This window comes from Motacilla alba, chromosome Z (genome assembly GCF_015832195.1).
Source record: "Motacilla alba alba isolate MOTALB_02 chromosome Z, Motacilla_alba_V1.0_pri, whole genome shotgun sequence".
In the NCBI taxonomy this organism is placed as follows: Eukaryota; Metazoa; Chordata; class Aves; order Passeriformes; family Motacillidae; genus Motacilla; species Motacilla alba.
Window position 1 is genome coordinate 53,156,700 of NC_052046.1, and position 25,212 is coordinate 53,181,911.

Here is a 25,212-nt window from a genome sequence, read left to right on the forward strand (position 1 = left end):
CATGATGGTGACTACATGAAGCTTTGCTGCTTCACCATGGCTTCCAGCTCTTCTTGTTTGTTACTCATGCTGCGTGCATTGGTGTACATGCACCTCAGCTGGGCTGCTGATTTGACCCCTCACTCTGGCTGACCACCCTTGGACCTTCTTCCAGACAGCCCAGCTGCATGCCCTTCCCCCTTCAAACCTAGCTTAAAGCCCTCTCAATGAGCTCTGCCAGTTCACGAGCTAAAATCCTTCTGCCCTTAACAGAGAGATCAAGCCCATCCAGTTCCATGTAAAAGTTGCCCCACGATCAATAACCCAAAATTCTGCTGATGACACCAACCCTTGAGCCACCTGTTGGTAATGTGGGCTCTCCTATTCCTTTCATCATTTTTCTCTGCCACCAAAGGGACTGAGCAGAGCACTACCTGCACTACTGCTCTATCAACCATTTGACCCAACACCCTAAAGTGCCTTTTAATTTCCCTGGTGCTCTTCAATTTCTTCACGGTCAGCCTGGAGTACCAGCAGTAGGTAATAATCAGACGCTTGAATCAGCCCAGGGAGTCTCTCAGTAATATCCCATACCCAGGCAGCAGACCTCCCTGTGGGATGGGTCTGGTCGACATATGGGGCCCTCTGTTCACCTCAGAAGTGAGCTAGTCACCCACTATGACTACCCTTCTTTTATTTTTAATGTTTGAGGTGGTGATCTGTCTTACAGATGAAGTGTAATTAGGAGGCTCACTGGGCAGATCATTTTTTCTATGTCCTCTGTCTGACCCTGTAGATCCAGTGCCTCATACCTATTCTGAAGTGGCACCTGGGTAGGTGATGCAGATTGGGAAGAACTTTCATTACCCATTACCTCCCCGAGCAGGGACCCATTTCCACTTCCCTTCAATCACCAAGTGTCCTCCTATTGCCTGAGAATGGGAGGCATGGGAGTCCACTGACTCCTGGTGGGCCTCCCTCAAGGACGGAAGGGCGGAACTACACCAACATATTTCCCTTTCACTTTCCCTAATACTCCTTAGTCTTTCAACCTCTCCCTAAGCTCGGCCACCAGCGAAAGGAGATCATTCACCTGTTCACACCACGGGCAGGCTTCTTCTGCAACGCCCCCTGGTACCACTGATAAGCTCAAACACTCCACACAGGAAAGGGTCTGGACAGATGCATCCTTTTTGGAGGGTTCTACTTGGCTACATACACTTTTACTAACTGCAGTTTTTGACCATCTAAAAACCATTATTAACAAAAAAAACCAAAACCAACCAACCAACAAAAACACAACAAACAACAAACTAAAAAGCCCATTAGAAGGAGGAAACCTGCAACCCTGTCTGCTCACCCTGCTGTGCTAACTCCCAAGAAAACTGCTGTGCCACGCCTGTTTGTCCACTCCTGTTCGCCGCGCTCCCTAGAGCTCTCCTAATCACCCTGCCACTCGCTGGAGGAAAACAATTATTATAACATATTTGGAGAAGACTTATGAAAGCTCTACAGATTATTTTTGTATTAAGTTTTCAGAATTTCATTCTTCTGTATTCTTATATTCTTATCTCTTTGGAGGTGAAAACCAGAACTCAGTTTTCCACACATGGTCCTGTCAGCACAGGCAGCCTGGGTTTTTTGCCTGTGTAACTCTGGACTTGGCCAACATGGAACTATGTAATTTTTGACTGGCAAAAAACAGTTGGATATCTTTGAAACTGATATATTTATCAATTTTTTCCTAAGGTTAGGCGGGAATTTCCTTTAAATCTGTACCTTAAAGCTAGTTGGAATATAAAGGGCTATGAAATTACTTGTCTTTCTTGCTATAAAGAGATTTTCAATTCTTTTAGTGTGTTTTCTTCCCTAGGTCTGACAAAATCAGACTATCTTCAGAGGTGACATCTTGTTTTCCTAGCTGGAACAGGCTTTTTTGGCTCCCAGAACTAGTAGGTAAAATAAATTTCCAAGTGACACAGGTTGTTTATTGCAAGCACAAGAGGCTACTTGCAGATGAATATTGGTTCTTGATAGTACCATGAACCCTGCTGTAATCTGTCTCCCAGAGAAGACTCCAAATTCTGCAAAGCATTGTGGTGTCTGCTTAATGGCAACTTAGCAGACAGAACTGATAACTGAATGTAGATTACTGAAGACCAGTTCAGGTCACAAAAATGGTATATGTTAGAATCTGAAAATGTCATAAAATCCCATTAAAACATCACGCTTTCATAATTCATAATCATGAGACCTGCTGGTATACTTTTCTTGTGATTCACTTCTTTGACAGAAGTTACAGAAATACTTATCACAAAAACTAAATAATACAAGTGGCTAGAAGAATATGTACAGAAATCCAAAAACATGTTGCAGTACTTTTTTTTCATTGTTTTGATTTTATCTCAGCATTTTCAGACTTTTAGACAAAACAATAAAAATATAATAAAAAAAAAAATTTAAAACACTTCTATCTCCTACTGGGTTCCAGGACAGGTAATTGATTTTTTGTTTGTTGTTATAAAGAATGGTATTTTTTTGAGCTCATTCTAGTTAGGAGTGGAGGAGAAGGGATATATAATGTCCATATCATAAAAAAAATACACAATAGATGCTGACCATGGACTTTTGAGAACACCACCACTTTTTCTGTGTTTGCCTGGCAAGATTTTAGTAGTGGGAGGGGCTACAGGATTCTTCTGTGAGAAGCTGACAGAAGCTTTGGTCAGAATCAGATGGCTCCAGGATGGACCTGCAGCTGGCCAAGGCTGAGGCCAAGCCCATCAGTGCCAGAGGTAGTACCTCTGGAAGAACATATTTGAGAGAGGAGGAAAAAACTTGCTGTGCAGCAGTAGTCAAAAGAGTGAGAATATGTTAAAGGAACAACTCTGTAGACACTCAGATCAGTGCAGAAAGAGAGGCTGGAGGTACTTCAGGTGCTAGATGTGAGATTCCCCTGCAGCTATGGAGCAGTCTGTGGAGGTCCATGGGGTGCACGGATCCACTTGCAACCCCTGGAGAACCCCACACAGGAGCACGTGAGGGAGCAACAGAGACAATGTGTGATGAACTGACCACAACCACTGTTCTCTGTACCCTTGTGCTGCTAGAAGAAGATGAAGAATTTAGGAGTAAAGTTGAGCCCAAGAAAAAGGGAGGTGTGGGGAAAAGGTGTTTTTTTTCTCATCACCCTACTCTCACTTGATTGATAATAAATTCAACTTTTTTCCCTGCATTTGTTTTGTCCATGACAGTAATTGCTGAGTGATCTCTCCCTATTCTTACCCCAATCCATGATCCTTTTGTTGTATTTTGTCCCTCCTGCCCAGTGGAGGAAGGTACAGATAGAGGCATTTTGGTGTGCACCAGCTGTTCAGATGGGGTTAAACCACCACACTTTGCTAGCTCTGATGGCTGACTTCCTGCATCTTGCTTTTCAGTAGTTAGCGCAAAAATGTCACACCAAATGTGCCACAGCATATTTTTGCCCTGCTGAATGTGCTCCACATGCCAGACCAGCATTGCCTAGGTAGTCATTAGGTTGTATGGCCATTCCAGTCTACCTGAATTTACCTGATTATTTGTTAATGGACCTAGGACATCCTCCTCTGAGCAGAGCCCAGATTTTAGAGTTCTACAACTCAGTTCCAATTCCTAGTTTTAGGATTATTACTATGCCTGTTAAAAAGCAGAGGTATTGGTATGTATCCTCTTTCAGAAAAGCTCATAGCCAGTGCCTAGTGTGAGGAAAATCATGTACATCTTATTACAAGATTTGTGATAGCACTTCTTAAATAAATTGTACCTTTATGAAATTAACTTATTACTAGCAATAATTTAGATCTGTTTGCAGTACTGTGAATAGAGAAAAGTGAAAGCACAGATGTCAAGAATTGAAATCCAAGCCAAAAAATTATATAAAACCTGCACTATTCTCTCACCCTTATTCAAGACTCCTCTAAGGGAATGTCAAGGTTCATTAAGGAGACAGTGGAAGAAACTTGTCAAGACAAGTTATTTTGCCCACAATTAACTTGCGCAGGGAGCTGTGTTTGACTTTGGCTGTGCTAATTCCCAGAGAGGTCATGGGTTCCCCATCCCTGGAGGTGTTCAAGGCCAGGCTGAATGAGGTTCTGAGCACTCTGGTCTAGTGGAAGATGTCCCTGCCTGTGGAGCTTGATGATTTTTAAGGTTCCTTCCAACCCTAATCATGATTCCATGATCCCATGAATTTGCAGTGATCAATCTGCTGCTCCCACCTAGAGTGCTTCTGTAAGGTCCTTTAATGTCATGAGCATAAACCCACTGGTGCTTCCACATCTGGAAAGTGTTTAAAAAAGGAACATCTTCCTATCAGGTTTTAAAAAAGGAAACATCTTTCTATTAGGTATGCACTTCCTACCTGAACACATATTTGCCATCTTATTATTTGATCCAGTTTCCAGCAAAGGTAACAGTCTTTCCAGAAGGTAACAGTTTTTCAGTGGTAGGCAGAACAGAATTTTAATTATCTTTCCATGGAAAAGAAAACACTTGGGGCTAGTGAGTAATAGGAATACCTCATACTTCTGTGCGCCCTAGAAATCCTGCTACAGTAAATCGCCACAATTTGTGTTTCCCCATGGTAAAACTCTGCAGAGCAAAGAAGTTTTCTTTGCTTGGTGTCACTGTGTGTCTTTAGGGTCTGGACACAACTCAGAGATAAGCATGTAATTTAAAAAGTACTAAAGATAAGAAACAATAGGCCAGCAAACTATCCCATTAAAAGACTGATAATACATTCTGGAAGCCAAACTTTTAGTCATAAATGTGCTAACTTTAGCTGAATAACTATTTATCATTCATCATTTTGGTAAAAAGAGGGAATGGCTAATTTGCACTAGAGTTGCACTTCTCAATCGGCAAGAAAAGAAATAGTTATTAACGTTTTAAGGAGCAGAAACACACACAGAGGACATACCAGACTTGAGAAATAAATGAACTGTGCCAGTATGTAGTGGTTATCACCTTTAAAAAGAAACATATTCTAGGGGAAAAAAATCAGTAATATCTTTTTCCTAGTATATATTTCTCCTTTGCAGAGTTGAAGACAAAAAAGGAGCCTTCAAGAATATATCCATTCTCACCAGACGCCATATTGTGATAAAAATTTAGAAATCAGGTCCTGATGGAGGGAACCACTGGCAAAGAGTTACTGTCTAATCAGGAATTATGTTCTGCAGAGACTCCTTGAGAAAGAAAAGGAGGACTTGATCCAACATTTCCCATCATGAACTTACCAGTAAATCAACAAATTACTGAATGGCTGGCTTTCTTTTTGCTGAATTCAGTCCCACAGCTCCAAGAGCTTTCAAGGAGAATTCAATCCTAAAAATGCATAGGGACCAACTTCCTCATGTAGGCTGTGAATAGCCCCATTAAGTCAGTGGGACCAACACACAAGTGCCTTAGATAGTATTATTTACTTTTCATCATATGACTGGAGTCTTACATAACTTTATAAGGAAAACACGCAGTCTGTCACCAAAAGTGCTTTCTGGTTATATACACAGTCAGTTTGCTTGCAGCAATGTTTTATCAGTGTTGTACAACTGTCCTTATACGCTGCTTTAATAATTAAGTATGTTGTGCACTAGATTGGGAAAATACTCATGAAAAGTGTCTACAAGTGTTATATCCAAGTCTGAAAAACAGATCTGAATTTACATTCCCTATGTGTTAGTTTCCTGCACTGCATCTAACAAATAGATCTAGCTGTATTCTCCCTTATATTTTATCTTGCTGTAACTCAGCTAATTTAATTAGTTAATGGAATGTCTCTTAGTATGCGTGTAGTGTTAAACATTAATTTTTCTTCAGAGTTTCAGAATGAGTGGGAACAAGAGACCAGACTCACTGAAACAGTAAGCCCCAGAGACATATGGGACAGCACCTGCAAAAACATACTGATTTCTGGTTCCTGCTACGTCACTGAATCTCAGTGTCTTCAGTTAAAGTTGGCCATTTAAACACTTCCCTGTTCTGGTGCGACATCAGATGCAAGAACACACAAAACTTTCACTATGGTCAACTAAGCTGTCAACTAAGCCCAGTGCCCGTAAAATCTATTCCAGTGGCAGCATACATGCATGCTTGCCCACACCCAAAGACTGCTGTATGTGTGTATATCTGTCTATCTATCTATTTGCGTGTGCATAAATATATACATATGCAGAAGTGTTGAGATACAGCTTGATGTGCCTACCTGTTACTTTTCATAATCTTCACCTATGATATTCCGCTTGCTTGAGACACAGGACTGACATGGATAAAAAACAGTAAGGTTTAATTTCTAAAAAGTTATATCTGCGATTAATATTGCATCCAAAATGATAAAAGTTTGCATGGTTCCTCTATCTAGTGAAGTCATTGGCAGGACTATTCACAGAGTACTGTATTTTAAGAAAACAGTGAGCTGAATTTGCAGTGAACTTACTCAAAACTTGTAGAGATAAGCCCTGCTCCCAGACATCTACCATCCTTGCAGCCAGTTCACACTTTTTCATAGTATGCCATGAGATACTGCAGGTGCTTTGAATACATTCTGCATCAATATCACCCCCCTGACCCCCCTAAAAAAGGAAAGTAAAAGGAAAAATAAAACAGCTGTCATTAACTTATGGTTGACCATGAATTTGAACCAAAATGTTGAAACCATAAGGTGCTTCTGAATGTCTGTGGTATATGACAGAAGTTTGACAGGCAACCCCTACAAGTGTCAGGCCCCCAAAGCAATGAAGCAGAAAATAAAAGTGCTCCCAAACTCGTTTAAAATTATTCATCTCACTGTTTCGCTTTGAAACAAGGAACAAAAATGGAAGCATTCCTATTCCCTATTGAAAGTAATCACAGTTTTATATCCTGAAGTATTTACATAGGGAGAGCTGTTTATTTAGAATCCTTGGTGATAAGGACATGGCAAGCTCATAACTTATTATATATTCTCTTTTCATTTTGTCTTTTTTGGGGCTAGAATTATGTATATTTTATGATAACCCAAAATGACTTATACATAAAAAATACAGACTTTAAAGATAAAAAGGATTAGTAGCAGGTAATGCATTTTCCATGAGTGGCTATAGGGCTCTCAGTTCCAGAATGTACAGGCTGCATACAAATGAATTGATAAAAGTCTGAGGCTGCGGATGGGTAGAAAGGCTCATGCTTTGCTGGAGATGATTCTTAAAGTTACAATAAATCAGACAGACAGTGTCGGCCTTTGAGGATAAACCTGTGATGGCTTGTTGTGCCTCTTTGAATCGCCTCAGAGGCCCAGGGACTAAAAAGTGCCTAGATGTCACATTAAATCTACCAGGAGGATGGAGCACTTCAAAGAGGAATGCAATCAGATCTGATGGAAAATACATTTTCTGAAAGCTACTGACAAAAAAGTAATCTTTGATGTGGATGTTGAATAACAATTGATATTGTCTTTCCTGACATTTTTCATTATTGCTGTCTTATACAGCCTACTTCATGTATTAAAGCAATATTAACTGTTTGACAGGGACAAATCCTCAAACTATCACATAAGCAATTGTTTCTGAATTGTCTTAGCCCACTGCCTGTAAAAGCTGTCCCAATAACTGCTTTTAAATATGATGGTATACTCCTTTCCCTGACTACCTAGACAGTGTCTGAGCCTTGGTATAATACAATAGATTCTAGGGGATATTAAAAATGGTTAGGTGGTTATGAGGTGTCATTTGATTATAAGTAAGGTGCAGCAGTGTTTTCTGAAGGTGACTTTTAATGAGAGAGGACTATAAAAATTTAGTCGTTATTATTCCCACTCTACTATACACATTTACAGCAAGTACATCTACCAAGAAATTTTGAATCTCCTACAATACTTCCAGCTTAAAAGAAGGAAAAAAAGAAATGTACATTTATGCAAAGGAATAAAGAACTCTGTAGTTATACAAAATATGCAGATAAATCACCCAGTTTTTACTGGAGAGAAATTCATGCAGATCTAAAGGGTGCGTGTCATTTGAAAGGGTTGAATCCCTCTTGAGGCTTGATGTCTTAACTCCCTACAGTAACGTGTGACGCCTTGCCAAAGATCTGTATCAATCTAGAGCCCCTCATTCCTAGATGACCTCGAGCTACTGACGAGGTAGATGGAAAGGCAGCTGTAGCTCTAATCAGGCTGGTATACAGGAGTTAATTGCACTAGCACCAGGGAAAGGCACGTGCACAGGAACCCCAAACCTGACAGTAAATTGCAACAGTGAGGTAATCTACTGCTCTAAGGCTCTCACATGTTACTGGCATTGGCATTTCTGTTGCATCATAAAATAGTGAAGCCGTGGATGTCCCTGTTTACTTCCAATTTTCTTGACAGTCTTCAGTTTTTCACATACCTGGAGGCTGGTTTCACCAGCTTTTTCTCCCTTATCATGACTACCAGTATCCAAGCCACCACCAGGAGCCTTCTATAACCACTCACTTGTTTCAGACTATTGTTGTTTTTTTTTAATGGAGGGGTCCCATGGTAAGGTTTTCTGTGGAGTCCCTCCCCAGGGAAAATTTTTAATGATTTACAATTAACGTGCTGCATAGCATAAACAGAAAATAGAATAGTTTTTTACAGGGATCCATAAAGAAACTGAAAGAACATCTCTATCAGGATAGAGTAAGCAGCAACACTGACCGGCTGCATAGTCGACAGCTGTAATGCGTTGAATATTTTAACTGAGCAAGTGAGTTTGAAAGAGAGTTCAGCTACACCTCTCTCTGCTACACAGAAACACGCTTCTGTTGCATTCTGACAGGGAGGACAGCTTTCATTTGCCACTCTTCTGCATCACTCTTTGCCTTGCCAGTATGTGTGCTCATGCTGCCACTAACATTTCTGCCAAAACATAGGTGATGCATGGCTGGTGCTGAGTTGTCAGAATCCCTGGGGCCAAACATTCAGACATACTTTGTTTCTGCCCAGAAGGCAGCTGCTGTCTTCTCATGAATCAGACACAATGGAACCTTCTCTTGGATGACTTGCAATTGATGAATGACTCTACTTCTACCCTCAAAATAAATAAATAAATAAATAAATAAATACATGCATGCATTGGTAAAAAAGACATCAGCAACATTCTCATCAGTTTCCAGGTTGTTTTCTTATCTCCCAAGCCTGACTCTTGTTTTATTATTTCAGAGTTAGCCAAGGCCAAAAATATCCTCTATATACTTCAATCTGAAGTCCTCATTGGCCCCTTTAGGACTCCAGTTCCTTGACACTTCAACTCCAGTTCCACCAGGATGGATTTCTTTTCTTTCATGCTCTCCATTGCTCTATCCCTGGTGGGAACTCATCCACTCTCGGGTTTCCTAACACCTTTCTTCTGAGTTATTGAAATGAGGCTGCTTGGCCAGCTGAAACTTCTTTGAAGTCAGGGGATATTTCAGATGTCAAGTCAGGAAATTTCCTCTCTCTTTACTTTAGACTGCTCCCTGTGTTTGTAAAAATCTATGAACTACTAACCATTAAAGCTCCATACACAGTGGACTCCTGGCACTAATTTTGTAATCCTGCAGTAAATGGGGAAAAGAAAACCACAGAAATTACTCTGTGGAAATATTAGAAGGATAATTGTATTTAGGGGGTGGGAAAATAAAGACCCATTAGCTGGCAAAAGATGCATAAAAAGCTTTTAGTTTTGCTTTTGTGTTACTGAGGTCAAGCTAACAATACTCCCTCTGCACAGGTCATGGTTAGACAATAGAGAAGGTCTGGCTAGCAACACATCAGAAATACTGCAGCCACATGTTATAAGGTAGCCAACCAGTAAGAACTCATGCCAAGGCTTCAGATTTCTCCACAGTTTTCTTATGGGTTTTTACTGGGCATGCAGGCTTTACGACAGATACACCATTGTCTATATGCCTACAGCTAGCTTCATCTCTCATGCTCTGACACTGACAGAAGCAATGGCACGTGCCCTCACATCACATATGCTGCGGCTCAGTCTAGCAGGGTCTGGCAGCAGGTAGTTCTGACACTAAACATGGGGCAGCTGCCACTTCCCTTGCTGGTTTGGGGCTTAGTTATATAAAGCACAAAAATAGAGTGGGCTACTGCTAAGTTCAGTAAATGACAGTAAGGAGCTATCAGCAGGTCAGTGTGTGAAAGAAATTCAGTTTTGCACTAATGAGGACAAAACAGCTGTGAGACAGCTGATTTCCAAGGCAAGCAGCCAGAGCAGTTGTCTGAAGCTCCAGGCTCATGGTGACCCTCTCAAAGATGAATTTTGGCTACATTGAAGGGTTAGGAAAAGGAGGAAGAGGGGAAAGGTCCAATTTGTGACTTATTCCCCTGGTTTCCTTAAGCAACCAAGTTGGTCCTGCTGGGTAGCCGACATCCAACACAGCATCAGTACAGCAACTACTATGATTCAACCCAGGTCCATGCAGAAACCCCAGTCCTCTACTTCAGCTGCTCATTTTCATATGCACAAAGAATGGGAGTGCCAGACATCTTGGAAGCTTTGAATCACTGCTGCCAGAGAGGAGGAGCCCAAATATACTTCATTTTGCTTATGCACTTGTTCAGCTTCTACACACAAACCTTTGCATATTGAGCTGGGCTTAGAGATTCACAGCTTTCCTGAGCAGATCTGTGAAAGGATGCAAATTGCTCCATAATTACTTCGATGCCTTATGGAGGCTGTGCGCTCAATGTCCAATTTATAACCAATCAGCCCTGTACAACAAGCACCTCCACGTACAATAACAGCTGATTCTGTCTGGCTCTCAATTCTTAGAAGTTACAGCCCAGCAGGATGTAACAAGACAGTTTTATAAAGCTGTGCAAGTAAAAAGAATCATCAAGGTCACCATTTTCAAAAGTACCCAGAGCTGCAATGAAAGGCTAAGCAGATGGTGTGTGGCACAGAGTCAAACTTCTCCTACCTATGGTCTTTTTTTTTCCCAGCTCCTCTGAAAAAAAGTGTGTGCAAAAGTTGTTTACATAAAATCAGCTTTGATTTTCAATATTTTGTCTTAAGATCATTAAACCAATATCTATTATACTGTCATGTTTTCAGAAACAATCTGATGAGCATGCAATACTTTGAACCTTTGTTGTACCTTTGAACTGGTAAGAATTTATATATAAGTAGATATTTGCATGGCAGAGAGTTCTAGAATTCAAGATTCTGGATTTCTTACTTCTTTCTGAAATACACTGATTTAAAGGGCAGAACTATTACAGGAACACAAAGTATCATCTTCACACTGGTTATACCAGGATCAGTATTCTTGAGTTCTGTTTCCTGTTTTGTCGCTACCTTACTCTTCGTCCACTCTGTGGTTTTGGTTGTGGGTTTCATTCATACTGTAAATTAATTAACTGCATAACTAGCAGTTAATTAACTAGAGGGTAATAAACCCACTACATGAACAATGTGGGTTGATTCCAGCCATCAGCCAAATTCACTCCAGCCACTCCCTCACTCCCTCACTCTTCTGCCAGGTGGGAATGAAATGCAAGGAAAGGGAGAAGATTCATTAATGAAGGCACAGACAGTTCAACCTGTGAAGCAAAAGCTGCACATGCAGGCAAAGCAGAACAAGGCATTCCCCTGGGCAAGCAGATGTCCCAGCGGGCTCACCAGAAGCCGGGCCTCAGCACAGCTAACAGCGGCTTGCGAACACAGACACCATGAGCCCAACTGGTCCTCCTGCTTCCCTCCTGGAACTGCGCTGGCTGAGCACATGGGCAGGCACCTCCTTGTCCACTGGGGTCAGCTGTGCCATCTGTGTTCCCTCTCAGGCACTTACCCGCCCGGATCCTGCTCATTTGGAGGGCACAGGAAGGATGAGAAACAGAGAAAGCCTCGGCACTGCACCAGCACTGTTCGCCAGTCGCTGAAGCTCTCAGGATTGTGTTATCAGGGTTGTTTTCAGCACAAATCAGAAAAGCAGCATTTTCTGGGCTGCTCTGAAGAAAATGAACTCCATCTCAGCCAGAAGCAGTGTGATGAGAAATGGAAATGAAAATGGAATTGGGATTTTTCATTCCTCAAGCTGCAAGGAGCAGTCATACTCTAGGAGAGCTGTACTGGCCCCCGGATAAAAGTGCAGAATCTGGATAGTATTCTGGCATCCAGAAGTGGCATATTTTTTAGTACCCTCCCAAGAGACTAAGGCAAGCATTTCTCCATTGCTAATATATTTCAAAAGCCATTCTGCCCAGCAGAATTTCTTGATGATATGTTCTTTCCTATATGCCTTTCTTCCTAATTGATTCCTCCTGCCTGACAAGATCTTCATGGAACTCCCCATTGAGGCCTCCATTGCTAATCCAAGTGAAGTACAGAAAATGCTACCTCAATGTACCAAGAGCTGTATCTTTTCTCCTCCTGAGGCAAACAGATTTGTGCCCCAATAACATCCTGACATCTGTCAGCTGAGGGAATATAAGACCCAGCTTTAATTTTTTATTTCATATTCATGTAAATGGTTCTTCTGCTCTGTAATTACTTTGCTGATAATTACACAATTACTCTCATTTATAGTAATCATTTAAAAATGAATTGATGTTAGCCTAGTCTAATTTGCAAAATAAATTAAGCAAATTATGACTTGATTTTAAATCAAGTAAATCTACCCCTCCATTCAGTTTGCCTGCGTGGTGCCACAGCCCACTGGGATGCTGCTGGACATTGATGGTGTTCATGACAGATGCAATTGTTGCAGCCTCACTATAATGCATTAGGGGGAAGACTTGGGGGTGTCGCTGCCTCTAGTTGTGTGGCATTTTGCTTTTCCTGAACTCCTGTTTAAACTGACCACTTTGATCTCTCTCATTATGAAGATTTATACCATCATCTAGTGGAACTCCCCTTAAACTACAACTCTTTAACTCCTACTCTGCATTTTACATGCAGCCTAAGATGAGAAGAGCAGGCAATGAGGTTCTTGTATTCAGGTTACTAAATATAGGTGGATTTTTGAAATCTCCAGCAGCAGGAAGATTTGCCATAACCACTGTAATTAAAATCTTCCTCAGTATTTGCCTAATGTCACATTATATCCATATAAAGCTGATGCTTCCCCACCCCACCCATCTCTCAGGGTTATGCTTCAGAATCTAGAGACATAAGTACGACAGTAACCACAGATAAGTTTGTTGTACAGATAGGAAAAAATCATATTTTAAAAAGCATATTATAAACCAAGAGAATAAATATGCAGCCTGTGCTCTCTCCACACCAGCTGATAAACAGTGCCGAAATGAAAAAGGTATTTCATCCTAATTTCTCATCACATTTGAATAGACAGCATTTCCTCTTCTCTTGTTGCAATCACTCTTGTGTAGCAATACACATATGCTTTTATCAGGCATAGAAATGAGTTGCCATTCTCACAGTTAATTCTCTCGGCTCTGAAAAAACAGCATCAAAGATATCTCCTTATTTAATTCAGGAGTTCCCCCAGACATCTTCCAAATGAATTTGTCCTTCCTAATCCAGGAAAAAATGGGGACTCATCTATAATCCCATACTGCTTCAGGGCATCTAGAGATGCTTCCCACTGGCAGAAGCAGCACACTACTTCCATGGCACGGAGTTAAGAGATTACATCAGAGGTAGTGTGGCTTGACATGAGTGCATCAGTCAGGAGGTGCATTTCCTATTCAGGGCTCATGCCTCACACACTAGTTCCTCGCTGTGAATGTCCCTCCATAGCTGTTGACAGAATGCAGTGTTTGCCTCTCCCCAAACCTGGGCAAGCTGAGGGGGAAGCTGTGTGCCCCCCAAGCTCATGAAACACATGTGGTGAGGTGCACACAGCCTGCTCCCTACAGTATTGCTCATTTCTGATTTAGCTGTGGCTGTTGGACCACAAGGATCTAAGGAGAAATTCCAATGACTATCCCCACGCCAGTGACCCGTGGGTGTACTAGATGTCCTCTTCCTGTTTCCATTTTGTGATGGTACCCAGTGAGCAGCTACACCAGTGCTAGTCCCGCTACTCCAGAGCATGAGCGGCACCTTTTATTTCTTTTTAATGCATACAGTTATTTCCTCACAAAATGTTTTGTCTCCTTTCTACTGTTGCAGCAGTAGCCAGTTGATACTGCTGAGAGCCTTTCTGGGAAAAAGCGCTGACCATGCATCCATGCTGTGGATTAGTTTGCTTTCACTCTGATTTAACACTAACATAATTTTCTGTGACCAAATGCCTGATGCCTCCCTCTCCCCAAAGGCATGATTATACCCCTTCAATCCCAGGCATATGAATTTCACAACAGTCAAAAGACAACGTAAAGGAGAATAGTAATCCAGTGTAACAGCACTTCTCTTATAATAGAGTGTACTAGAGAGCTACAGTACAGCTGTTTCATCTAATCTGAATCATGTGCAGTTCATATTAATAGTTAATTTAATCTGCTTTTAAATCACAGTAAGGTGAACAACAACAAAAAGGCGTGACCTGTCTTTCCTGGAGGAGCCGAGTCACGTTTCTCTCCAACTTCTCCATGTGACAGAGCGGTGCTACAATTAAAGCACAATAATGTACTTGTTATTCAAGTCAGGCATTAGTTCTAGTAATGGGGTGCTTGGTGGCGAGATGGATTTCCTTGTTAGGAGCTAAGCAGAGGATTAGCTGAATTCTCCATGGAGAAATCTTGATTTGTTCAAGGTCTTTCATGTTTTCTACAGAGAAGGGATTATGTCTACTTAAAGAGGGGGCTTGCTTAAAAAGCTACAAAGTATAAGAAAAGGATTTAGGGCAGTCGGGCCTGTGGTTAAGTAGCTATGGGGTAGAGGGAGTTTTAAAGCAGTGGATTATTTAAAGCTATAAAGTTCAAAAAATAATTGGTTTAGCACTACTGGGTCAATGCAGAGTAACATGCTGGAAAGGCAGTTAAGCATAAGCTAATATTCATTTTACTTCAGCTAATTATTGCAAGGATTCAGAGTAGAGGGTGAAAGAAGAAATGTTCTAGCTCTCTTCTTAGGGGTCCAACCATACAGCATGCACTCCTTTGCTTTGCTATAGATAGATGTTGTGATATGCTTTGCTCACCCAGTGCAAGAATTGCAGAGGGCTCTTTTTGAAGCTCTAACACTGTTCTCTTAATGAGGACATGAACCAAACCATTAAAAGCCTTTTAAAAGTGTTGTAAAATTCATAGGGTTCCTGCAGCCTCCTGTCCCAAAGGCAGCTCTGCTCCCTCTTCCCCTTCTTCTTCAATATCCTCTGGCAATATCATTAGTTCACTTTGACTGCAATCAGACTTTCATGATCATCAGTGTCTCTGAGAAATCTAAGCAGAAGCATTCTGCCTTCCTGTTCAGGGGAGTGGCCCAGCCTTGGGGGCTATGCCAAAAGCCTGGCAATGCAGAAGGCACAGGGAACTACCACACTTCAGTAGAGAGCATGCTTGGCATTAAGGGAAGAGGTGCAGGCTGCAGTTTACACTTTACTTTCACCTTAGTCATCTTGTGGGTTCACAGCAGGGATCTGATGACACCAAAAGCAAATCTCACCACAGCTGGAAAGCTCCATGTTCTCCTAGACAGACAGGCCAATGCTAGTGGATTAAGGCATCTAGAGATGTTACTTCCACAGGCAGAATAGCAAAATGAATCATCGCAACCTGAGGACAACACAAGCACACAAAAAAATGGATGGATGATTGGAAGCAGCTGTTTAAAGCTGTCCAGGATGGACAACAGGTCAGGAACCAGAGAGTGGTGAGAAAGAAGGTGTCTTTAGTAATTCACTGTGAACAGTTAAGTGAGTTTAATGAAAGCTAATGAAGACACGTTCACTAGGGTGGTGGTAGATATACTCTCCAGGCAGAAATATTCTGGGTAGGTTGTGCAGGATGGAGAAGAGGTAGGAGGTGGCAATGTGGAGTTCATTATGATACAAAGCAGTGAAAAGGAGAAAGTGGTTAGATTTGAGTGTCACATGAGGAAACTGAAATGGGCTTGTCCTTGCCTTGTACAATTCTCATATATTCACAGGTGGCACATTGCATACAGTCCACAGACCAAAATATGTTGACAAATAGATGGGGAGTTTACACCAGATCTTCCCAAAAACTAAGGTTCCACAGGTGAATAATGAGGAGAATTAGAGGAGCTAATTCTGCATGACAGCCTGGCTAAGTGACACCTCAGTGCATAGTTGGGAGACATAATAGGATAGATTAAATATTCTAAAGCTAGAAAAACATAAGTAATGAATGGAGCTATTTAGAGAATGTATAAAGTATAATGGATACAGAGTCAAGAAAATGTTCAGAATGCGTGTCTAAAAGTTTACTGAAGTAGCAAATATTCTCCCCAAGGGAAACTGCAAACCTGATTATTCTGGAAAGGTAAAATACATATAAATTTAGGATTAAGAAATATATATTCGAGAAATGCCACAGGTGGGAAAAAAAAAGTAAATTTTTGAGTCTGATATGCACAATATGAGTCAAGGTACATTGCGATCTGGACAAAGCAAGATAGTTGGCAAAACATACGCCATGTTTATTTTGGCAGATTCAGCCAAGTACCTGAAATCCATTAATATCCATACAGTCATCCTTGCAAGGGCTCTGCAAGGTAAGAGGACACATTTATTAGCATTCTACGGGTCTCAAATTGACACAGTCTAAGAACTAAATCCCCAATGAGATCAGGCATTGCCACACTTAGTTACAGACCTGACCTAGCTCAAGCCATGAGCTTGAGTGTGTTTGCCAATGGAGTTAACATATGGTTACTTTTATTCTACTGTCAACGCAGAAACACCTGCAGTCAGCTGGGGAGTTTGCATCCTCTGCCATGACCAGTAGACTAGATTCTTTAGAGATTTGTCCTGTACATTATTTCATTTCTAAAAACCAGTAAACTACTTTTATGATCATGCAGGTCCTATTCCTGGCTCTTAGTACAGGTTGCCTATTAGACTTTCAAGAAAACATTGTTCCTCATTTTGTCTTGACCTAGTCCCCTTCAAAGTGAAACATCAACATTTGCAAACACTATATCACAAGGGGAAACTAATTTATTCCTTTTTTTTTTTTTTGCAAAGTGCTTTGGATGAAAAGCAGGATTCAAAATTCAAAATACTGGCTCTTTCTTGCAAGTTTCATCCCATTGAAGAGGTGAAAAGGTTCCTCTGAACAAAAGCTGTTGATTTATCTGCATTTTAGTGGCTTGCTTTGTTCCCTGAAGCTGCATATTTAAACTTTGCTATGCAGGAATTTATTACAGATACCGGAGGCCAGAGCAGCCTTTTTAAAACTCAACTTCTCTGCTCCAACCGAAGTTTAGGGATGAAGTAGATTGAATCCACTGGCATTACAGATAATTGCTTTTTCTGTTTCAACATCTTTATGGATTTCAAAAATAAAAAATAAAAACAAACAAAAAAACCCCAACTAAATAGAAGTACCAACTACAGTCATGATTATTAAGACTGAGGTAAGAGTATCTAGGCCCCATTTATTACCTTTTTCTTGGTACGAATAATTCATGAGTATCTGAAAACACTCTGTAAATTCCCTCTTCGCTAGCTCAACACAATAATTTACCACCATTGCCTTCTAGCATCACACATGGCACCTCTTCTGCTATGAATACCCAGCAGCTATACTAGAGATGCCAGCGAGTCGTCATTTCCGCCATGGCAAAGAAGCATTTGACTGTAATAACTCCAGTTCTCAAACCAGGCACACATTTTTCACATCCTGATTTCATCTTCAGAAGTAAAAGTGACTGTGTGAGGGACTGCAAATAAGCAAAAGCATTCATACTGGTAATGACTTATAACTACTCTGACAGATCGGTAGTTTTCTGATAAATTGAAAATCGCATGGTGGTGGTGTTAATTATTAATTTTGATGCTTCACTTTTTTTTTTACTTCAAATCAAAACAAGACTGGAAGGAACAATCTGGGTCATATAGTCACTATTTAATCTGCTGTACAAAACACCCACTCTGGACAATGTTACTCACTAAGTGCTTTTGGAATCCTTTAGCAAACTAACACATGCTCATACAGAATACAAGCGGTCCCCAAGAGGGTGGCACAGGATGACAAGCAAACAGAACCAGCCTCACTTTCAAGCACAGCCTTTCTTGTACCTGCTGAGGTTCCTGAATGAAGAAATGCCTGTAGCCTTCTCATCAGGTGTCTGGATGTACTGCTGCCAGCCTGTCTCAGAAGCAATGTGGTGCCTGCCCCATAGAAACCTCACAGCCCTGTAATCCTTCTTACTGGAAAAACAGCTTGAAGGGACAGCCAGAACAAATCTTGTGTAGCCATGGTGACTAAATCCAGCTGGTATCTATCGAAGGGTTCATCCCCTTCCCCTTACATATATAAGCACATAGCCCATGTAATACATGACACCATTAGGTATTCCTGTCTTCATGATTTTATCCTTCCTGTTTTAAATTGCCTTAGTTCCCATGTAGCCTTTTGTTACTTAATTAACATTTAGAGTTTCGAGAGCACTATCTCCATCATCTCTGGTCCATGGAGAGGGACAGCAAAGGAATAAGGCTGTCCCTCTTAGAAGGGTGTTTGAAGGGTGTTTGAAGAAGGAAGACTAAAGTTTAAATCTGAATGCAGATTTAAAGAAACAAAGCTGATTTAAAGAAACAAAGGCAATCAAAAATCACCTCTGATTCACCTCTATACCTCTGAAAAACAGGTACCACCTAAATTAAAAAAAGGAAATTCCTTATTTGTAAGAATCAGTTGAATTTTACTGTATTGTATATGTAATGTCTGCATTACATAGCATATCCAGCGAGAGATCTCAAATCTCTGTCCCATCATTTCAAATATTTCCATGTTCAAACTGCCTTCTTTTGTAAGTAGGCTTTTGTGCCTGATATATATATTTTTAACTGGAATGACATGGCACAGTAGAGACATCCAGTGGTTTGTTAGATTATTAAACTCATGACTGTCACTGAAGATATAGTACACATCTATTTCCATTAGATAATGGTAATTTTAATTTCATTTCAAATTTAAGATTTTATATTAATCAGCACTAATTTGGGAACTTGTAGCAATCTGACATCAGATATTTAACTGGCCACACATCTAACTATTTTCTAGTGATTTATGTGAACACAAGCTCCATTTATTCTAAGGCGTAAATTTCAGCCGTAGTCAAAGTAAAGCTGTTGAAGTCAATGGAGTAATGTCAAGTTACTGTCAGAGGATATGGGCCTATCTAGTTTGGAGAATTTGAAAGGCATGCCTATTAAGAATTTAAGATTCCTTAGAAGAAGGAATTTGGCTTGACTTACACTCTCCATCTAGGAATGCTGGGAGACAGAATAAGAGTGTGGGCTTACCCATCTTTGTTAACTCACTAAATAGCAGCAAATACATTATAGCACTTGAGGATGGAAAGAAGATTGCTGGGAGCCAGCAAAGATCTGGCAGCTGAGAGGAAGAAGGCAGCCCAATAGACAGAGATTTAGCAGCTGAGTGATGGGGCCAGAGCTCTGGAAATACAGAAATAAAAGAGAAATGAAATTTTGAAAGCAGATGAGGGGAAGAGACAAGCTAGCATGACAGTGAACTTTGGATCAGAAAAAGACAACATCAGAGAATAAGAATCAGTTCTGACTTACAATCTGTAATACTCTATTTAGGTTCAGTGAGGCTGTACAGAACATAAGTCAGGGTTGCTTGGGTAAAATCAAATCCTTAAAAAACAAAGAAAACCCTAAAGCTAGCAGGCCATAGAGAAGCACAAAGGTATGCAGCCTGTCAAAGAGGCTGCAAGACTGTGATTTATTAAAGTGCTACCATTGTTAAGAGCTTGATCTTAAATACGTTTAACCCAGTAGGAGTCTTTCCATGGACTCTGGATCAGGCTCTGAAACAGCACTGCTTGACTGGCTGATAAAGTGAATAACAGCACGTATCTTTTCTATTGACAAAAGTGAGGAGGAGTTTTTAAATTGTTTTAGTTTAGACAAGTTATTTACAAACAAAAAGCAAAGCTGGCAAATGCACAGTGCCCTGTTAAAAGGAGACAGTGCCCTGTTAGAGGGAAGTTGACACTTATCAGTGTTAATTAGTATTTGGCATATATACATTATACGATATTTACCATTCCCACTTTTTTCATCCTTGTAATAGATATACATGCAGGTAGCAGAGAAGTGAACACTGGTTTAAACCAGTGTCCTCTTCCTCGTGGTGACTTCAAGTATGCAGCCAGGGAGAAGTAAGAAAAGGACCAATATATGCCCATCTCCCATTCTGCCACATATTTGTTGGTAATTACACATCTCCACATGAAACAGTTTTTTTTAATACAATTGGGAATAAGCAGCACAGTTTCAGAGGCCAAAAAGCAGAATATTACATTGTGTCAGGAGCATTCTCAGTCTGATCCTTTTCTTGCAGTTAGACCTACATGTAAATCTCCCAAGACCCTCTTACTCAGCAGATGAAGCAAAATTGTAGTGTTTTTTACTGAATGTGCTTTGGAAAGCTACATATCAGGAGAAACTGTAAAGCATCTCTGCAATGTAAGAATTTGGCTTCATTCTCAGACTTGACTTGATACTATACAATTGCTTGCAAGACCTTAATTTCTGCACTTGATTCCTTAAACACAGAACTTTTCACTCATACTTGTTAGCATAGGCCAAGAATTTTTCTATGCCTATCAAAAGTGCATTCACAGACCTGAATTTGAGGGCAAGGTAAATGGAGGGATAATTTCTTCAACTGAACAAAATAGCTCTGCCTGCACTAATGCTTTTTAACATCTGCAAAGTGAGGCCAAACTTCAATAGTTGACAGAGCATTGTGTTGAAAGAGGTGACAGGGAAACAACTTAATTTTTTACTGAACCATGTTTCAAAAATTCAGTATGGGCACAAATTATAAGCTAACACTCACAGTGAAAATAGATCACCAGGTTTCCAGCACAATTAGCACCTACCACATTCTTCTCAAGATACAACTGAAATATTACAGGTGACATTCAGGAGCAGTTTTTCTTCAGTGTCATGTATCAGCTTGGCGAAGTAAGAGCAGCTTCAGAGACACTTTAATATGCAGTCTCCGTGCATATTCACATATTGCATGTTCTTCTGATCCCATGATCATGTGGCAAATTATTCTCTTTTCTGTCACCCTTATTACTGTGGGGAACAGAATTGCCTCATGTTTCCTGGCTCATTTCACATAGATATCAAATAAAATATTGTTCAAGTAGGCACTGCTGAAGAAATCATTTGCACCTTTATTAAAAGTTAACAGAAGCTGCCAGCACAGGAATGCACATATGTAACTAATTTTGTACATGGTCAGTAAAAACAAGTACTTGAACCTCTCACAGCTCATAGAGTTTCATTACAATATGTATTTGTGTAAAGATGAAAGCTAAGATTTTTTTTCTTTTAACGCATCTTCTCATAGGCTGTTGACCAGAACCGAGATATGGAGTCACTTCACAGGCTGGACCTTAAGATGGATTTTCTTTATTTCCATTTCCATTCTCTTAGATTTCCACATATGCTATTCAAAAGAAACTCTGAATTCAATAATAAAATTAGATAATAAATGTTGAGTTAAATCTGGATACGTTTAATAATTCTGATCCCGTGGGAACTGAAAATCTATTACTCATGACACAGACCAGAAGATTTAAGACAGAATTGTATTCCTGATGGGCTTTAATCCATAAAACTAAAGACAGAAGAACAGTGATTTGACCAGTGATACCTCCACCTCAGGCTGAGCTGTCCAGCCCTTATTTTAGCCCAGTCCTCACAGCATCAGTTTTGTGTAACATTTTTAAGAGATTTCTGCTAGAGCTCCTTAGAGGAATTATTTTGAACATATTTTCTTCTTTTTGATGGCTGAGCAATAAATCACTATTGTTACACTGCCAGGGTTTATGAAGATTTTATTAACGTTAGAGTCCATTTAAAAGTAAAATTTCATATTGGTGAGAGAAGAAAATTTGCCATAATCTCTGCATTTATCAAGAAAACCTCAGAAGGGAAACAACCATTTCTAAATAGATGTTCTTTCAGTCTATGCCAGCTACAGAAGGTGCTAACAAAAGAAAAACAACAGTTGAATGCATACAAAATACCAGACTGCAGGGCAGCCCAGGGTACAGCAGAGGCAGCAGGAGATTGCAACTAGCTTCTCTTCTGAGCTCATGGGTAGTTTTCAGATATCAAGGGCTTTGAACTGGATTGTTCTATCTCTTGAAAGACTACCTTTTACCACCTCTGTTCTTCATAACTGTCAGTCCCATCACAAAATATAATTCTCTGGATACTTACTTAGATTCTGTAAATTATATGTAGTACAGTGGGTGGTAAAGTTGGCTTCTTTGCACATTGTACCCCAAAAGGCACAAGACAGGCTAAAGTCTACCGGCATATATCTGACTGACTTTCATCAGCTCAGAAGCTGAGCACTCACTGTCATTAGTGGTACAGGATCCTTAAAGCAAAGAAAAGTTCTTCTTTTGCAAATGAGGAGCCTTGAGCAGAGGGAGTGTAAGTGATTTCCCCAGGTCACTGGGAATCACGACACTCTGCCAAGAGCTGTCTCTGAGTCTCCTCAGATTTCAGTTCAGGGCACTGAGGTTGTTCCAGCTATGCTCTTAATGACCACCTCTCTGGGACTCCTGCAGTCTTTCTCACTTTTAATTCATATGTGTCTAGTTAAGAAAAAGGCTAAGGGATTTTTCAGATAACTAGATCTGCAACATACTTAGAGTCCTTTTAAAAAGCCTGCTTTGAATTGAATGGACAGCTACATCAGAAGAGATATGCTGTGATGAGTTGAAGAATGCAGGGCTCAGATGATTAACTTGTCATCCTAATCACCTCTGGAAACAGACGGAAAAGGGTATTTTATTTTTAAATTATCATCTAGGTAATATCTAGTGCAGCTGAAGAATGTTTGCATTGTTCCACTACATGTGTGAGTAGAAGAAAATAAATGTGAGGTTTCTTATGTTTTCTGTGTGACAGAAAAAGACAGAATCAAAAAGTGGTTTTGAATCTATATGCAGGAGATCATTTATCACAGGACTTACATTTTTTAATTGATTTAGAAGAGCAAATGCTGACTGGAGCTTTTCCCTAAAAACAAATCCAATTTTGAGATTCGAAGGAAAACCTTCTGGTTCAGAAGGATTGAAGAGAAACAAGCAGATTCCCTGTTCCTTTCTGCTCCTGAACAGGTCTGTATCAGCAATTACTATTCATTCTGCCATCTTTTGCAGAACTCTCAGCCCCATGTTTTAAAATCAAGAACTACACATAGCTATGAAACTTACTTGAAGTAGTCCAAAACTTAAAAACAGACAGGAACAGAGGACCTTGATAGGTGTGGCAGAGCACTAAGAAAGGTCTTAAAAGGCGTTTAAAAAAAGAATTTTAAAAATTTAAAGTTTTAAAAAGCTAAATTGGGGAAATTCCTGGAGCAATTATTTACAAAAAATAACTCATCTCTACCTTTTCTCTATCTAAATATAACCAAGAGCTCAGGGCTATGCAGACTACTTAACTTGTGTGAGGAGCCAATCTATTTGTCTCAACCCTGGCTGTCAGTGGGGCAGGGGTTGCACATGTGCCATGTCCACGAGACAGCCAGGAAAAGAGGAAAGAGGAAAGCCTTGGCTCTGAGGGGACTTTGCCTGGCACCATTTCATGTCTCACAGGCGACAGGCAGTCAGCAGGGGAACACCGAAGGCACAATACCCCAGAGACACTCTCCAGTCAGACGGCAGAAGGTCTCTGACCATGGACTGCGCTGGGACATCCATCGGCCTGGGCCATGGCGTCCTGTCCGCAGGCGGACCTGGGAGGAGCCGGGCGCATGAAAACTAACTGCACTCCGAGCTCCGGGGGCTGTTCTGTCCCTTGCCTTTTGACCCTTTTGGGAGGGCTTTTCGAACCTGCTTTTGGTGTCCTGCCTTTTGGCTCTCCTGCCCGCGCCGGCTCTCGCTCGCCCGCGCATCTGACCTCCCTCCCTGAGTCCCGGAGCAGCGCCGGCCTCCTTCGTCCCAGCCCCGCTGTCCCTGCCTGCAGCCCCGCCCGCCTCCGAGCCTGACCGGGCCCAGCCCCGCCGCGACCCTGCCCAGGCTCCCGCCCTCCTGCCCGCTGCCCTCCCCTCGTGTCCCGCCGCCGCAGGGGCCGTGCCCGGGCCGGCAGCGTGCACGGCGCCGCCTCACCGGGGACATCGCCAGCGCCCCCCGAGCTCCGCGGGTAACGCCCTCTTTTCCCTCTGTCTCCTCTCTCCCTCTCTCTACACCCCCCGTTCCTTTCCCGTTTTTCTTCCTCTTGCTCTGTCTTCTCTAGCCCTCTTAAGTAGGGTAACTCCTTTTTATTTTATTTTGTTTGTTTGGGTTTTTGTTGTTGTTGTTTCGGGGGGTGTTTGGTTTTGTTTGTTTGTTACCAATAAACGGTTATCATATACAATGTTTGCCTCGTTTGGCCTAATTTCATTCCTGACCATCTATTTTTAGAAGAACTTCTTGCAGTTCCCCACAGTGGAATACAACAACTTGCTACTTATACTGAAAAGTATACAATTCAATTTGAACTCACCCAGCATGACCATCAAAGCAAGAGCACTTTCAGAAGAAGCAGTTACAAAATAAACAGTTACCTGATGCTGGAATTATGATAATTTTATCTAATCTAACTTTGCAATATTGCTAAACTTGTGTTCTTGCTCAGCAGTATTTCTTATAGAAAACTGACAGAAATATGCTTATATTATTAGCAAGTTATACCTGTCTTTTCTTCCTCAGTCCACCCATGCACCCCTCTACCTTGGTTTGAGCCCTTTCACAATTAATTTCAGCCCCTTTTGCTTCCATGTACATCCACTACCATTTGAACCTTGTGCTTCTCAAAACCCCTGTCTGCAAAATCAGTTTAAACCCATCCTGGATGCAGAAGAGCTATTACTTGAAGGGAGTTTTATGCCCTATTTCCCTGCTCACCAATGTGAAGACATCTGCCCTCCTCTGACTGTTCTCATTCCCACCAGCTAGCTCCAGCTGCCAGAGAAAACCTGTCCACTTTGGGAACAGAAAGGGAAACCATTCTCCAGCCAACCACTCTTCATCATTGTGTTAATAACCATGTCCCCATCTGTCCTCCATGTCCATCTGCTGTCCTCTATCTTACACTGGGCTTGGACCGTCTTTGGTGAAT